This window comes from Pan paniscus, chromosome 16, assembly GCF_029289425.2.
Source record: "Pan paniscus chromosome 16, NHGRI_mPanPan1-v2.0_pri, whole genome shotgun sequence".
Lineage (NCBI taxonomy): Eukaryota > Metazoa > Chordata > Mammalia > Primates > Hominidae > Pan > Pan paniscus.
In genome coordinates, this window is record NC_073265.2 from 59094231 (window position 1) to 59109309 (window position 15079).

The 15079-nt window shown below is 51.2% G+C and overlaps 1 long non-coding RNA gene across 1 annotated transcript; it reads left to right on the forward strand.

Moving 5' to 3' along the window:
* The first annotated feature begins 6749 nt into the window (after positions 1 to 6749).
* Positions 6750 to 14505, forward strand: LOC130540855 (uncharacterized). The gene is made up of 5 exons (XR_008954858.1): positions 6750 to 6797; positions 8945 to 9018; positions 12273 to 12355; positions 12995 to 13212; positions 13588 to 14505. It is a non-coding gene; the product is annotated as an uncharacterized LOC130540855 (long non-coding RNA).
* The last annotated feature ends 574 nt before the right edge of the window (positions 14506 to 15079 follow it).

Sequence of the window (15079 nt, forward strand, 5' to 3'; positions counted from 1 at the left end):
CATTACCTGTGCCTTCAAGACTCAGGCTGGCGGCCTGGCAGAGGCCCTGTGGTGTGGAGAGGGCACAGCAGCGGGTGGCTGGCCTTTAGCTGTGTGTAGGTGGTAACCCCCACAGCCATTGCCTTCATCAGTGTTAGCTCAGCCCCTGGGAGGAAAGGGCCAGGAGAACCCTGACCTGACTGAGGAAACATTGCATTGATGGAGATGATAAGAATTGACCAGCTAATATTTCTGCCAAAGTAGATTCTAAATTGATTTCGGGTAATTGATTTAAGAGAAGCCAGGGAGAGAGATAAGCACTTAAGTCTGTGGCCTAAAAGCTCCATCCTCAGTGTTTGCTTGAAGAGCAGTAAGCTGCAGAGATGGCAGGGAGGGTGACTGCCGATGACCTTGTTGCTTGGGGAGTCTTGAGTGTCCCCAAAGCCCCCATAGCCTGACGAGGCCTTCTTTTAGGGTGGAAAGATGGAAAGATAAAGAGCCCTGGATACTCTAGGGAAGAAAGCAACTGGCCTCTCACTTAGCCCTGCCTAAAGCTGGCTATGTGACTGTAGGCAAGTAGCTCAGCCTCTCTGTGCCTTAGTTTCCCCGTTTTAAAACAAAGGGGGTAGGCTTGATAATCTCAGAGGCAGTGGTTTTCCAACTTCAGAGTGCCTGACAATGACGGGAGAATTGGGTTAAAATGTAGGTTTCCTGACACAACGGTCCTCAGAGATTTGTACATGAGGGCCCGGGGTGACTTGGAGAACCACTCTTCTTCCCCCGAAGAATGCCTTTCCACTGCTCTGGTTTCACAAAACCTCCTTCTCCTCCCTCCTCCCCACTTCCCACCTCCTTCCCCTCCTCCTCCTTCTCCTCCTCCTCCTTCTTTTTCTTCTCATGACTTATTTATCATACAGTTTTCTCCTGCTTACAAATACAAAAGGAGGCATAGTAAACATTTTCAAGCATAGCAGCATAGAAAGCAGAAAGCTCTTTATGCCTGTGACTCTCCCCCCAAGTCACAGTAGTTAACAGCCTGCTGTGCCCAAGCTCAAGTTTGAAATCAGCATACAAATAACTAAGAATAAATATATTTAAAACAAAAGTATAGCTATACCATACATACTATTTTGTAATATTTTCTCCCCAATGAACAGTATATCTTATCCTCATTTCAGGCCCCTATATGGCGATGAACACGTTCTTTTTCACAACTGTATAATACTCCATTGAATTAATTCCCATAGGCCAACATTTGGGCATTGTCTCATTTTTCACAGCCACAAAACACCACTGCAACAAACATCTTTGCACAGATGTCTCAAAGCACTTGCATAGGTGTGGGGGACATTCCTAGAAGTAGAATGGTGGATGCAAAGGCGTGTTTTACGTTTAGCCTGTATGGCATTGCCAATTTGGCCTTCAAAATGGATTTTTCCAACTTATTCTCCCACCCATATTTTGTGAGTAGCTGTTTTTCCATACACAGCCTCTGCCAACCTTGGGTATTTTCTATCTTTTAACTCTTTGCCAAACATATTGGCAAAAATATCTTTTTATTATTTCCTTTTCATTTTCCTTCATGATTGATGAGGTTGATCAGTTTGGGGCTATTCTTTGAAGTATCACCTCATAACCTTTGTTCATTCTTTTTCTCTTAAGAAGGTGAACAAATCATGTAGTCAGGCATTTCCACAGTTTACAAGTGCAGCAGTGCGGGAGTATAAGACAAACATGAGTGCCACATCCCCAGACTCCCAAGCTGTCCAGCTCTCAGGTTAGAACAAACCTGCATTGAGCCCCTGGCTTTAAAGAGCACTTGCATCCCCAGAGCAGAGCTCTTCATGAGGGCCCGTGTTTTCCACCATGTAGAAAGCAGGACCACAGGCTATGTTTATCCAGGGGCTGCCCTCCTGCGGGGCACGCTGCTCCCAGGCTGTAGCTGCATCCAGAAAGAACTTTGTTAAAGGATGATGAGGCCCTGAGGCAGGGGCTGCGGGTGGGGCACAGAAGCAGACCTGGCCAGAGAGCTGGGCCCACAGGCGGAACCCTGGGCTGTAGGTAGGTGGCTGGGGGTCAGGTCCCAGCGTCACAGTTGATTCTCTCTGAGACGCTTGTTTAAGTAGCCATGGCCCTTGGTTTTCCTACTTGTAAAAATGAAAACAGTGATATCAATTTCAAGGGCCTCTTGTGAGACTCCAATGAGACTGTGTACAAATAAAACTGGAGCCTTCTATAACTGTAAGTTCTGAGTTCTGAGTGTTGATGCCAGAAATTCCACCATTAGATCATATCCCTAACGGCTTGTGTACAGCTAAATGCAGACTCCCTTCTGCAAGGGGCCACGCCACACTTTGTTAACTGTTCCATCTATAACACAGTCAGTGGTTAAGAGCATGGGCCTTGGAATTGCAGAGAGCTGTGTTCAAGTCTACTTACTGGCTCTGTGACTCTGGGCAGGTTACTTAACCCCTCTGAGATACAATGCTCTCCTTCATAAAGTGGACATAACCACTTCTTAGTTTACATGAGGAGTTAATGAGCTGTGTGTTGAAAGTCTGGAGCAAGAGAAAGGTTCAATAAATGTCAGCTATGTTATTATCATCCTTAATAATGATAAATTATTAACAATGCTGATCTTAACCACAATGTCCAGAGGTTTTCTTCCTCTCCCATTGTGAGCTTGTTGCGAGAGGGCTCCCAGAGGACCCATACCATCCCATTCATCTCTTATGTTATCAACCACACAGTCCTGCAAGCGTATATCCTGCTTCCTTGTGTTTGCTCCTGACAGGGCTCCCTGTGAATAAGGAGGAGGTCCCCTTCATGGCATAATGCGAATAGTTCTGAAAAAGTTCTCTGTTGCCTCTTCTTCTGCCGTCTGCAGTGGTAACAGAAATCCCAGCATTTCTGGAAAGCCTCAGGTTGGAGTTGAAACGCATATTTGATATTAGGAAACCGCTTCAGGATGCTCAGCTATGAAATACGTCCCATGGTGTCCGCCCTCTGCCTTCTCCCTGGAAGACTCGGGCAGGGTATTGAACCTCTCTGTGTCTCAGCTTCCTCCTCTGTGAAATGGGGACATAGCAGTGCTTTCCTCAGAGGGGTGGAAATGAAAGAGAGCGGCCAGCGTGGCCTGGCCCACAATGAGTGCCCGCTAAGTGCCAGCAGTGAGGAGTGCTGCCTCCCACGGGGTGTTCCCTACCTTCTCCGGTAGATGCTCAGTCTCTGCGAGTTCCTTTCTCTGATATCTTAGTCCATCTGGGCTGCTGTAACAAAAATACCATCAACTGGGTGGCTTATAAACAATGGAAATTCATTGCTCACAGTTCTGTAGGCTGAGAAGTCCAAGGTCATGGTGCCAGCCTACTTGGTGTCTGGTGAGGGCCTGCTTCCTAGTCTGGGATCTCTTTCATAAGGGCACTAACCCCATTCATGAGAACTCTGCCCTCACGACCTAATCAGGCCCAAAGGTCCCGCCTCTTCATCTACTGCATTGGGAATTAGGTTTCAACATATGTATTTTGGGGGGACACAAACATTCAGAACACAGCATCTGACTTCTTATCCTCCCCCATCCTCGACCTCTTGAGTGGATCAGATGCCCTTACAGGTCCCAGCCCACCCTGTGGTTCAGGGAGGGAGCAGAGGAGGGGAGGATGGGGTTGGGGGTGCTCATGTTAGACCCTCAGGAACCTCCATGGAGGATCCATCTGGGGCAGCACTTTTGCAGTCAGCGTTGTGTGGGAGGCTGAGAAGCCAGAGGCAGGGCAGGTCCCCACCGGAGAACGGTGGCACTAGGGAGTAGGGTGAGGGATGAGCTGTTTCAGGAGAAAGGCAGGGGAAGGGGGATAGGAGGGGAGGGGAGGGGACAGGAGAGGAGAGGGGAAGGGAGTGAGAGGGAAGGGAGAAGGGAAGGGGGAAGGAAAAGGAAAGGGGAAGGGGGGAAAAAGAAGGGAAGAAGAAGGGGGGAAGGGAAGGGAAATGAAGGAAGGGAAGGGAAGGGGAAGAGAAGGCGGGGGAGGAGAAAGGAGGGGAGGGGAGGGAAAGGGAGGGGAGGGGAGGAGAAGGTGAGAGGAGGAGAGGGAAAGGGGAGGAGAGGGAAAGGGAAAGGGGAAGAGGAAGGGGAAAGGGAAGGGGAAGAGGAAGGGGAAAGGGAAGGGGAAGGAGAAGGGGTTTGGGAAATTACCACACAGTCATAGAATGGCTTCTCACCAGCTTCTCCCACCAAGGATGTGGCCCTTTAGGCTCATGACTTTCTGGACCTCAGTTTCTCAATCTGTAGCACAGGAATCCTGAAGTAAGGGGATAATGACTGCTCATAGTGGCATTAGGAGACCAAAACCAGAGGTGATGGGACCACATACAGCATTGCTGCTGAGGAGGGGAGGCTGCTGTGGGTGACCGGGCTGGGGTTTCCTCCACCCCAGCCCTGCTGGCTCCGTGTGGTTTCTAGTATGAGCCAGGCATATCCCAGCTCAGGGCCTTTGCACTGGCTGTTTCCTCTGCCTGGAAATCTTGTCTTCCAGATAGGTGCATTTTTTTACTTCCTCAGATCTTTGCTTGGATGTTTTTTCCTCAACAAGTGCTTCCCTGGGCACACTATTTAGTATATTGTGTGCACGTGTGCGCACACACGTGCACACACACACACACACACACACTCCTTATTCCCCCCACTTTGTTTTCCTGTGTAGCATTGATCACCACTGCATATAGTAATTACTTGTTTGATAGTTTGTTGTCTGTCAGTCTGTCTCCCTCTATGACAATATTCTCCTTATCTCTTGCCAGGTAACGTACTTCCTAGAAATTTAGCAGCTTAAAACAGCCAGCATTTTATTGTTTCTCACAGTGCTGTGAGTGAGGAATCCAGGCACATCCCAGCTAGTGGCTTTTCTGTTCCACATGCTGTTAGTGGAGGTTGCTCTGTGGCATTGGGCCAGTGGCTGGGCTGGGACATTCAGGATGGCCTCACTGGCCTGTCTGCTGCTTTGATGAGGACAGCAGGAAGGCTGGGGCTCAGCTGGACTACAGCACCTACACATGGCCTCTCCAGCACACCTGGAGTCAGACTTTTTCCATGGAGGCCCAGGGCTCCTAGAGCCAGTGTTTTCAGAGGCACAGGCAGAAGCTACAAGTGACCTAGCTTCAGAACATCACTTCTTCCTCATTCTATTGGTCACAAAAGTCACGAAGACCAGCCTGGATTCAAGGGGAACAGAGTAGACCCCACCTCTCAATGGGAGGAATGTCAAAGGATTTGTGGCTATCTTAAAGCTACCATCACACGCTTCACCAGGGCGGGGTCTTTGGAGTGTTTTGTGCACTGCTAGTTTCCAAGCACCTAGCACAGAGTAGGTGCTCAATAAACATATATTGACTGAGTGAATGAATGAAAAAATGTAATTTTTACAGTCCATGCCAAGCCCACCTCTCCCTGGAAGTCCTCTACACCTACCCCAGGCCATGGGTCCTTTCCCAGCCTAGCCTCCACCCCTCACCTGCCCTGCCCTCCCTCTGGGCCTTGGGCTCTTTCCCCCTTTATAGATGACCCTACAAACAAAGCATTGAGTTCCCTGGGGGCAGGTGTGTGTTCTGCACCGTGCAGAGAGGCTTCAAACAGGAGTTCCTAACTGTATGCATGGCATAGGTGCATTTTATATGTATAATGGTTCACAAATCACAACCACCCATCAGGTAACTATTGCTATCCCATTTACAGAAGAGAAAACTGGGGCCCAGAGAAGTTGAATCATTTGCCTCAGGTCACCCAGCCAGCCCGAGTCTAGCTCGGTGTCTGCAGCAGCAGGTGCTCAGTGGCTCTGTGGACTGACTGTTCCATCCCTACGCTGTGCATATGAACATGAGGCGCCCAAGACTTCCCCTTGAGGTTCCAGAGCCCACTAAAGCAGGACTTCGGGGCCTCACTTTACCTTTCTCTTCCCTGGAGACCACTGAAATGCACTGGCGAGAGAGCTGGGTTTAATATTCATGAACCAGCCAGGCATGAGTGATTAGCTGACTCCTGTTGGAGGAGGAGGAATAATTGAATGCGGTATTTACGTAACAAGTTAATGCTGCCACCCGCCTGTGGGGCTCCTTTGTGGGTCTGTCCTGCACCTCCCTACTTGCCCACATTGTGTTTCTCCTCACCTGCCTTGGATGGCCTAGGAGGAAGTGCAGTGGCTTTGCACCCCTCTGCAATTGGGGCTGCCGTCTAAATGATAACATTATTTAGGGAACAGAACTCCAGTGCCTGGGAGAGCCTGTAATGGGCTGGTCGGTGGCCTGCCCGGGGGGCTGGACCCCTAAACAAAACCCTTCTGCAGACTCTGAGAAATGACAAGGGGAAGCTGAGAAGCTGAGACTGGGTTTTTGACATGGGCCTTCTTGCCCCAAACCTTCAGGAGACCTTGAGCACATTCCATCCCATTTTTTGGCTTCTTTCCTTTTCTGCAACACACAGGGCCCCAGCCCGACCCTCTGTGGTCTAGGACTGCATTCCAGCTGCCTGGTTGAAGGCAGCAGGCAAGGGCAGAAGCCGGGGTGCGGGGCCATTCAAAAGAGAACTGCTCTTTTGTGGCTGCAAAGGGGAGGTAAGGCACTGTTTCCATGCCTTCCTCAAGAGCTGCCTTTGGGGTTACCCCTGGTCAGTGCTCACTTGGGGTCCTGGAATCAAAGGTTCTTAGCTCATAATCACCTCATTCATGGCTGGCTGGGAGGTGTGCTGTGTGCATGTCTGACCCTGGGCATGAGGAACACCAGCCAAGTCCTTCTGGCTGCAGTTAAAAGGGCTCACCGGCCTCTCCCTGAAGGTGAAGTGCAAAGATGGGCTGGAGATTTTTAAGGGGAGTGGGAAGTATTAATTGTTGGGGTGCTAGCTCCACTGTAAATACATTAAAGCCAGCATTTTTTTATGTCTCTGGAATGGTGGATGGTGTCTGGCAAGGGCCAGAATAGCCTGGTTCTTCTTGCCCAGATGCAGAAGTGCAGACCCTGGAGAGCTGTACATTTTATCATTTGCATGACTTCTCCGCAGAATGGGCAGGATGACAGAGCTCCCCTCACAGGGCTTGTGTGAGGATTGAGTTGCTGTATGTTACGGCTCAAAACAGAACTAACTCCCCGAGCAGAAACCTGGGATTTCTTCCGAAAAGACTGTGGGGCACTGTATCAACACTTGAGTTCTAGCCTTTTTGATGACTAACCTCCTGAGAAAGCTTGGGTACCTTTCATGACTATGAGCTTTAGTTTTCTCACCTGTAAAATGGGGGCAATGAGCCCGATCTCTCAAGCTTGCTGGGAGGATTAAATGACAGTCACCCTGGTAGAAGATGCCCAGCCTTGGTGCCTGGCACACAGTAGGTGCTCAGCGAGAGCATGCACAGATGCAGTATTAGGTCTGTGATGGCCTGTCTGGGGGAGGGGGGCACAGATCCTGGAGAGGGAAGATGTAGGGGCTCAAGACAGCTGGCTTCAGGTGGCTAAAGAGCCCTGAGGGCCAGAGGCTGCACTTCTATGCATTTCAGAATGAGAGACCGGGGAGCATTGATAAGTGTTGCAACTAGAAGTATTTTAATCCAAAGTAAAGAGGAGCCCAAGCTGCCTGACGGTCAGGCAGCATCCGTGGGGTGGGTGCCCTATCACAGGATGTGTCCAAGCTTAGATTGGTTGGGAGGTCATGGAGGGGCTCCAAGTAATGGAGAGGAAGGAGGTTCCTGGGCTGGTTAGTAAGGTTCCTTCTGTGATGTATGATCACGAGGTCAGCAGTGGTGACACTGTCTTGATTTTTTGTCACTCTCAGTAGCCATGTGGCAGCCCGTGCTCCCTGCTGCTTGTCCCCATCCCCTCCCATGCACCTGCCTCACTGCCCGTGGCCAGCGGCATCCTTCCAACACTCTCTAGAACACGTCTCTTCTCTCTACTGGAGGCAGCCTCTGCCCACAGGGAGTGGGGGACCCAGACCCCTGCACTTGGCAAAGGGGGCCCTCCATGCACGGACTCTGACCATCTCTCCAGCTACTTGTCCTGCTGCTAGACAAAGAATCAATACTTAAGCCCACGTTTCTGGACACTGACGCCCTTTCTGTTTCTGTTTCCACTGAATCATGACGTATTCCAAAGCATTCCAGTGTCGTCCCCACTCTAGTGCCACTCAGAGGTGCTCTCATCCCTCACCCTTCATGGGACGTGTGTCTGAGTGGGGTTGGGGGAGGTCCGCTTTCTTCATCTCTTGCTTTCCAAGGGCAGGACCTCTGGGGATGCCCCTCATGCCCACAGTGCCCCCCAGTGTCAGGGACTCAGGAACAAACAGCTGAGGTCCTACGAGGCAGGGTTCTTGGGAAAGCCTTAGTTCCCTCAGTGAAGGGTTCTCCTCACAGTAAAGGCAGGAGCTTGGGTGCTGGGGTCCCTAGCCTTGTCCTGTCCCCTCTCCTCACTCGGGCCCAGAACTCAGCAGTACCCAGGCTGGAGGCAGCAAGCCCAGGGGAGGCCATGGCCTTCAGGTGCCCCACTCTGCTGCCACAGGACACCCGGTCACATCAGGGGCTGTGCTAGACATGGTGCACCATCCCCTCCAACCCATACAGCCCTGCAGGGCGGCCTGTCAGCCTCATCTGACAGACAGACAGACGGAGACTGAGGCTCAGAAAGGCCACGTGATTGCCCTCAGCCAGGGTCTTGAGGGCCAATGTCGAGGAACAGAGCTAGTTCAGGTGAGGTGAATGAAGCACTTGCCCCAGGGCACAACATTTAAGGGGGTGCCCCAAAACTTGGCAATCAAGATAAGTATTATTTCAATGCAGTATATGTAAAAATGGAAAGTAATGCAATAGACATTTTGCATTAAATTTTACCTTTTAAAATATTGCTTGGAGATATTATTCATCGTAATTAGTGAGTTTTTGGTTTTCCCGAGAATTGCCCCGATATCCAGTGAAATCGCTCATTTGCTTTCCCCTAGTCTTGGCCCGGGAGCCTGTGTCCTCCAGGTAGCTGTGCTGTGGGGAGCTGGAGAGGACTGAAGAGCTGAGGAGGGTACTTTGGCCTCTGGCTTTGTGGGATGTGGGGTGTGGGGGGAGGGAGGGAGGAGGAACCCAGGCTGGAGCTGTGCAGGGGGGACTGGCTCCAAATGTCTGAGAGACCCCTCTGACCTGGGATGCTGGAGGGGTCAGGGGAGCAAGCTGGCTTTTGACAGGCTGGGCTGTGAGGCAGAGGCAAAAGGGACCTGTGGGAGCCTCTTTGTCCCCCAGTCCCTGGAGCTCAGCAGACAGGAAGGACGCCAGAGCCCAGCCTGAGATTGGGGAGCAGTGGGTGGCTGAGATTTCTGTAGGGCTTTTGGGGCCCTCACCTCACACCTGCTCTGCTCCCTGCTGGTGTGGGAGGACCCTAGACCCTGACAAGGTGGAGGTCAGGTGGGGGTGGACGGTGTGTGCAGGAAGCGCAGAGGCCCTCCTGTCAGCTCTGGGCCAGGGCTGCAGTGGGCCTTCCCAGCTCCCGCGTCATCTCAGGGCATTCTCCCACAACTTAGGAGGAAGGGGCTCTGTGTCATCCTTCTCGCCTTGCGCGGATGAGGAAACTGAGGCTTGGAGAAGAGCAGATGCCCAGACAGTAGGACAGGGCTGGGGCCCTGCCCACGGCTTTCCTCTCTCTCAGCCCCCTTCCTGTCACTCTCTCAGGCTGCCAGGGAATTACAACACCCTCTCTGCTCCTGCCTGTCCAACTCCAAACTGTCACTTCCACCTTTCCCTCTTCTCCAAACTTTCCCAAAGTGAATATCATTATTAATATTATTTGCCTAATTAACACGTTGGCTGAATGACAGAAAACATGCAAACAGGTTTTGCCAAGGAAACTCTGTCTGATTAAAACTGCAGCCTGTCTAATTAGATGGAGATTTCTTCATCAGTTTCCCCATTTTAGATGCACCTGCTCCCTCCCCCAGCTCCCTTCCCTGCACTTTCACCTCCCAGCTCCCACCCCTAACCCTGGAGGCCTTCTCCCGTCGCAATTCTGCTGCCCCAACCCTCCCACTGCCTGCACCCCTCTTCCCTAGGAGGCAGCTGATGAAAGGGCTGACCTGCTTTGGTCTGAAGCTGGCCAGATGACAAGAGGACACTGCCCTGGGGGACAGGTGCTGGCCCACCTTGTAGGACTGAGAACCTCCTGGGATCAAGGTCACACCTGAAGTCTATTTAGAGTGGGAGTGTGCTGGCTGCTAAAAGTGTCTTCATTAAAAATCCCCATTGACAAACAAAACAAAGCAAAACAACATTTCCAAGTCCTCTCAATCAGATGCCATTGAAAGCAAAATGCACACTTAATAACAAAAGTAGAGTTAGGGAACATTGGTTGTGTACCTACTATGTGTCAGAACTTGCAAGTGTTTTCTTATCTCCATAGCAACCCTTCGAATGAAGTTATCACCATTTTGCAAATGAGAAAATTGAGGCTTAAAGGAGGTTGGCAAGGAGTAGAGAGTAGACTCAGATCTAGCCCATTCCAGCTCCCATACACTGGTTTCTCCCTCTCAGAGGCTCCTTTGTGGTGCCTAGAAGCCCCCACCCTTCTTCCTCCTTTTCCCTTCTCTTCCTTTCTCCTAGCCACAGTGCTCCAGGAAGCAGGAGGTGCTGCAAGCTGGGTGTGGCTGGGCAAGGCCAGGGCAGTCTAGCGAGGTCCCAAGTTAAAGTTCATTGGAGCTTCAGGAGTGGTTCCTTTAAGGGCCTCAGGAATGTGTTCTGGCATGAGAGGGGTGAGGGTGGAGGAGGAGGCACTAGACACATTATGACACCTGAGGTCAAGCACAAATAGGGGTAAGGGTGTTTGGTTTGGAAAGAGCAGGCTAGTGTTGGATTACTTGGAGGAGGTGAGATGGAGCCCGTCATCTTTTGTGTCTATCCCATGCCAGGGAACTGTGCAAGGTACTTTATGTGCACACATGTCTACTCATTACAGCAAAGTGTTGTCATGTCTTCATTTTTTTTTCTTTTTTCTTTTTTTTCTGAGACGGAGTCTTGCTCTGTCATCCAGGATAGAGTGCAGTGGCACGATCTCGGCTCACTGCAACCTCTGCCTCCTGGGTTCAAGCAATTCTCCTGCCTCAGCCTCCTGAGTAGCTGGGATTATAGGTGCAAGCCACCAAGCCTGGATTTTTTTTTTCTTTTTGTATTTTTTAATAGAGATGGGGTTTCCCCATGTTGGCCAGGCTGGTCTCGAACTCCTGACCTCGTGATCTGCCCACCTCGGTCTTCCAAAGTGCTGGGATTACAGGTGTGAGCCACTATACCCAGCCCAGTCCACCAGTATTTACCCTGTGCCAGGCACAGGGTCCGTGGTGAGCAGGGCAGGAGCACTCACTCCTTGTGGAGCTGGCCGGCTCAGTGGCAGAGCTTGGCTTCAGCTCCCTGCCCCCATGGCTGGGCCTTTCAACACTCTCAGGGGTGTCCATCGCCCAGTTGCCCCACATCCATCCCTCAGGACATTCTGCCCAGTCTCTTGAGACCTAGGACTGCTGTTACTGCCTGCCAGGACCTGCCAACTCCGCCTCAATTCAATGATTCAAGAACCATTGAACTTGGGGAGGGTGGGGGGTGGGAAGGATGAAGAAAAGTGAGCTAAAGGGTACAAACATACATTAAGATAGAAGGAATAAATACAATGTTTGATAGCAGAGTAGGATGACTTTACTTAATGTATGTATGTACCTGGGTGATGGGCACTCTATACACCCTGACTTGATTGCTATGCATTATATACATGTAAAAACTTTCTCATGTAGCCCATACATTTACACACATACACAAGAATCGTTGAACTTAGGGCAGAAGAGACGGTGTGGGTGGGATGAGCTGCTCCTTCCCTCTCTACTCTTCCCACACTCCATCAACCTGCAAATGATGGAGCAGAACAATTCGCCATTGAGGAAGCTCTGGCAGGCTGCTCCCTGGGCACATCTAGTAAGACAGCAGGTGGCCAGGTGGGGCTGGGCGAGGAACGTGGGCACAGCTGGTTCATTAATAGAGGAGCCTGACTTGTCAATTCTATGGCCCAGGTCATTGTGAAGCATCTTGGGTTGGAGCTTTGTGTCTGAGGATGGTGGGGCAGAAGACCTCAGCCCTTGCCCTCAAGGAACTTCTAGTCTAAGTGGAAAAGCAAGCTTATTTCCTTTGACTTCCTCAACCCTCCTGTGAAAAGAGCCCTGGCCTTGGGTTTGAATCCCACCTCTGCCATTTGTTAGTTCTGTGACCTTGGGTGCATGCCTTAATCTTTCTGAACCTCTGTGTCTTCATCAGTGAAATGCAGAAATGATAATGCCTCACAAGCTGGTTGTACAGATTGAATAACAATGTGAACAGAGCACCGAGTATAATCCCTGGTAAGCAGAAAAACTCCATCCCAATATTCAAAGTTCACAGGCACAGTAGTGGCGTTCCGAGCTCAGGGTTACATCTTCATCCCTGTGGGTGGGAGGACACTGACTTTGACCTGCCACGGCTAAAGGTCCTTCCCGGAACCCCCAGCTTCCTTCCAGCTCTAACATGTTCCATGTTCCGGTTCTCCCACTGATGGGCCTTTGCCTTTAGGTGCTCCAAATGTCCGAGTCCTCCTATGGGCCCGGCAATGTCTGGTGGCTTCCCAAAGCCTCACTGTGCTCTTCCAACAAATGGGCACAGGCCCAGAACTTCCAGAAGTAATTTGAGGCCTGTTGGCCATTTTTACCAGGGAGCCCAAGAAGCGAAGGGAGCATGATCAGAGATGGGGAGACAGGCCTCATTAGATAGCTCCAGTGCTGCGGGCTCTGTCGCCATGGCAGCCAGCGCTCGCGCAGGCCAGGTGGTTTTTATTACCGAACTTGGAAAACTTTACGGCGGCACCAACAATGAATCTTTATTCTGTTGTTAATAGCGTGTCTCTTATTAGCATGTATCTTTTCCCCTTCTTAATAACCTTTACGTTTCCAAGCCACATTTATAATTAAGTCATTAATCCCTTACTGGAATTTCTTGTTTTTCAGAAACAGCAAACCAGAGGTCCCGTCTGGCTGGCATGAATGGAAGGGCAAACGCTCCGACCAAATTGCTCTGGGAATGTCATTCTAATTATTGGATCCTGACCCAGCAGCATGCTGATAAGCTCTGGGTTGGAGACGCCCTATCTCAGAGGAGCTCCAAACCTGCTCAAGGCCTTTTCTTGCCCTCTGCAACTTTCCTGCCAAGCAATTAGCCTCCAGGGGTATCTGAGAGCGGGAGACTGGGAGGAGCGGGGTCCCTAGGGGTTGCAGTGGGGAGGGCTAACGGGCTGGGGATGCCCCCTGTTGTGTTTCCAGGGAAAGCCTGTCCAGATTGCCGTTGCCTTCTTTACCTTCAGTGTCAGAGTTGGGGTCCAGTCTGTATTGTGGGGAGTAGGAAAAGCTTTTCTTGTTGAGCCCTGGGCTTCTGTTAGGGGTTGAATTATGTCCCTCCCCACACTCCACATTCATATGTTGAAGCCCTAACCCCTAGTTCCTCAGAATGTAACTGTATATGGAGATACAGTCTTTAAAGAGGTCATTACATTAAAATGAGGTCACTGGGGTGGGTCCTTATCCAGTAAAACTGGTGTCCTTAGAAGAAGAGGAAATTGGAACACGGACACGCACAAAGGAAAGACCAAGTGAAGATACAGTGAGAAGATGGCCAACGACAAGCCGAGGAACAGGGTCTCAGAGGACCCCAACCCTGCTGACACCTTGATCTCGGGCTTTCAGCTTCCAGCACTGTGGCAAAATTCATTTCTACTGTTTAGGCCTCCCGGTCTGTGACATGTTGTCACGGTGGCCACTGAAGACTCAGACAGCTTCCTTCTAGCTCTGGTTCTTCCACGGGTGTGCTTTCAGGTGCTCCGAGGGCCCGGTGGCAGGGAAAGCCAGGTCTCCAGGCTCCTGGCCCAGGGTGTGTTTAGGAGGCAGAGCCTTCTCTGACACAAGTATGAGGAGCAGAGAGGTTTCTCTTCTTCAGTCTCCACTAGGTCCTGGCCTCCATGGCTTCTATAGGCAGGGACCTGGCCAGGGCATTCACCAGAGACTTTGACAGGGAGTCCAGGCCCAGACCCCATAGGCAGAGCCAGAAGCCCTGTGCCAGCTTCCCAGGGAGCACCGGGGCCCAACGCAGAGTCAAGAGCTGGCATCAGCACAGGTGCAAGGTGGGGTTGGGAAGGGCATGGCAGCTTGGGGGTCTGCAGTGCCAGGCATTAGTCACAGGTGGCCTGGCATGAGGTAGGTGGGCCGGCTTGAAGGTCTAGAAGATGGATAGACACCAGAGACTTGTAGTCTATGTCTCCTTCTTGCTGTCCCCTGGATGTCACCTCCCCTCTGCCCCCAGTGCTGAACTAACCCCCTTCATCTTTTACTTGGGACTCCATCAGTGACTCATCATTGCTTTTGGTGTGACTTACCAGCGGCTGCTCCGTCTGCCTCTTCCTTCCCCTCCAGGGTCATTTTGAACACTCTTCCTTCCTGACAACTAAACTTTTCACTGTTTCCTATCATAACATGTTATTTTATACTTCATTTAACTATCCACCCACCTATCCATTTATCCACCCACCTACCCACCTATCCATCCACGCACCCACTCATCCATCCATCCATCCATCCATCCATCCATCCATCCATCCAGCAAATATTTGCCTAGTGTCTGCCTTGGGCACCCATGCTGGACCCTGGTGCCACAGTGCTGAGCCCACGCCCAGCCCCTCCCCCCATGAAGCTCACAGTTTAGCTAGGGAGCTAGATAGACATCAGCCCATCAGATGACTTACATCTAAAATTATAAACTAAGACATGCAGTGAAGGGAAAAATCAGGGAGTGCTGAGCACAGAAAACCATGGGACTGATGGGGTTGGGGTTGAGATGAGCTCCATGTGGAGGAGGGGACATTGTGTGGGCTGAGACCTGAACCGTGAGTCAGGTGAATCAGGAGGAGGGGAAGGAAGGGTGTTCTTGGCAGAAGGGACCACACGTGTGAAGTCCCTGAGGTGGCTGGGAGCTGGAAGAAAGCCGAGTGACTGCAGCACAGAGTGAGAGGGTGGCGGTGGTGTTGGGCTGGGAGGTCCTGGGGG